At 39.4% G+C, this 2,574-nt stretch overlaps 1 protein-coding gene across 2 annotated transcripts in view; it reads right to left on the bottom strand.

Annotated features, from left to right (window-relative positions):
* The window catches only part of PDE4B (phosphodiesterase 4B, cAMP-specific), an 814,686-nt gene that overhangs the window by 677,510 nt on the left and 134,602 nt on the right, over nt 1-2,574 (bottom strand). The window lies entirely within an intron of this gene.

Consider the following 2,574-nt stretch of genomic DNA (forward strand, 5'->3'; position numbering starts at 1 on the left):
GGCCAACCTCACTACTGTTGCCATGCAACATCCATCAATGCTGCCACTTGACCAATACATCTCGTTGGGGGTCTTCCTCTTTTTCTCTGACCCTAGTGACCCTGTATAGAGTTTCCAAGGACTATCTGGTGGATTCGAACTGCCAGCCTTATGGTTCACAATCCAGGGCTGATTCTACAGCACCACTTCAGAACATAAACACACACACACATATATATACACACACACACAATTATATCTTTGAGACTATTAGCCTTTAGAAATTTCCCAATTTCTGCTATGTGGCATTCCAAGTGGTTATTAGACCTCTAAGGAGATCAATATTTTAGGCTCTGTAGGATAAACACCGGAGTCCTGGTATGGGCTGTGGGTTAATGCAAGGTTGGTTTGAACTCCAAGATTGGTGGTTCAAACTCACCAACTATTCCTTGGAAACACTATACAGGGTCGCTATGAATTGGAACCCACCTGAAGTCACTTAATAATAACAACAACAAAGATAAACTAGACTGCAAACCAGAAGGTCAGTGATTTGAGTCCACCAAGTATTCTTCAAAAGAAAGACGTTTTTCTGCTCCTATAAAGATTTACTCCTATAAAGATTTACAGTCTTGGAAATTCTATATAGGGCTGCTGAGTTGGAAATGACCCAAGGGCACTTAACAACTGCATTGTTTTATCCCTACCTCCTCCCCCAAGCAGTGGCATCCTCCTATATCAGATCAAACAAAAACAGTGTGTGTTTATAGCACATGTAGATGAAACCAAGAGATTCAAAGTGCCACTGACCAGATCACATTAGAAGGTTCAAATAAGTCAGCATAGAGTTTAGTCTCTTAGGTATATTGACATATGTAAACTGAGCTTACAGAAACTGTTTTTGTTGTTATAACTCAACTCAGTGATATTTTTATCAAATAGTAATAATACATTACTGTTGATATCCTAAACAAAAATTCTATGACAGTCATTTTGTTGCAGGCCCTTTGACAGTGTCACTCAGTGTGGTATGGATCCTGCCTTGCACCTCCCTACTGGTGCCACAGCCCTTGTATATCTACGGTTGCTATTGTTAAGTGCCATTGAGTTGGTTCCAATTCATAGCGACCCTGTATAGTGTTTCTGAGGCTTTTTGAAACTTCGTGGGAGCAGAAAGCCTAATATTTCTCCACTAGAGCAGTTGGTGGGCTCCAACAACTAACCTTGTGGTTCACAGTGTACTACTTATCCTATGGAGCCACCATGCTCCCATATATAAGGTTGTTATCATTGTTTTTTAGTACAGTCGAGGGTTTCCAAGGAGTGATTGGTGGATTTGAACTGCTGACCTTGTATTATCCTGCAGAGCCACACCAAGACTCCATATACAAGGTGCCGCTATATTAAAAGTATACAGCTTCCTTATAAATTATTTCTATTATAAATTTCCTTGAAGTACCCACAATTTCTTAATGTTTTCTCAAAGTCTATTTTTAAAAATAAAATAAAAAAGTGGTGAGCCAAATCTGCAACCATAAGCAATCACTTGGCTGCAGTTAGACAAGAGTGAGGTAATGGGCCAAAACACGTTGACTTTCTAAACTTTTGTATAGCGAACAAAGTTATAATCCCTTACTCTCTAGAATGTGATCTGGTATGGTGTGTTAGCACTTGAATGGGATGCAGGAATAAACTATTAGAATATATTTACATACATAAAATCTTTTAAAAGTATCTATTTAGTATGTATGCATACAATTTAAGTCATTCATGTATAGAATTTTAAAACAAATACATATATATTGCACTTGTCTGAATTTTTAAATATTGCTGTTTTAGGCAATGTTTAAAGAAACAAAACCAATGAAATATACATATATATATATATATATATTATATAAAGAGGAGTTTGGAGTCCTGCTGTGGCTCCATGAGTTAATGAGCTGGACTGCAAAGTTGATTTGAACTGCAAGATCGGCAGTTCAAGCTCATTCCTCAGAAACCCTGTACAGGGTCGCTATGGGTAGGAACCAACTTGTAGGCACTTAACAACAACAACAAAAGAAATGTTTATATCAAGGAAATGACTCGCACAGTTATAGAGGTGGGAGAGTCCCAAGTCCTGGTCAGATGAACCATGATTGGGAGGTCAGGTGGCAGGCAGGCAGTCAGGCAGGTCTGGCAAGTAAGAAGACAGGTTGCTGACAACTCCCAGGATGCACAGGTAATAGAGCAGGCCACTGGCTCAAGTCTAAAGAACCAGAGGTTGGAAGATGAGTCAGATGCAAGATTCAGAACCAGCAGAAAGCAAGCAAGCCTTGGCTAAGTGTCCAATATATTGGAAACAGGTCACACCCCTGAGGAAGTTTTCCTTCAATTGACTAGCTGCTCATAGCAGACCTCATCATATTAGATCTCAACATGAGAGAAAACTACATCTCAACTGCCAAACCACTGAGAATCCTAGCCCAGTCAATTTGACAGAAAACCTTAACTATAGCAATTGCTATGGTATTATTAGTTTTTTATTCACTTTAGAGGAAAATTGTTGCGGACCGTGTAAGACTGGTCAGAGGTTCAAGGCCCTATAGGCCC

The sequence above is a fragment of the Chrysochloris asiatica genome, unplaced genomic scaffold (genome assembly GCF_000296735.1).
Source record: "Chrysochloris asiatica unplaced genomic scaffold, ChrAsi1.0 scaffold00048, whole genome shotgun sequence".
NCBI lineage: Eukaryota > Metazoa > Chordata > Mammalia > Afrosoricida > Chrysochloridae > Chrysochloris > Chrysochloris asiatica.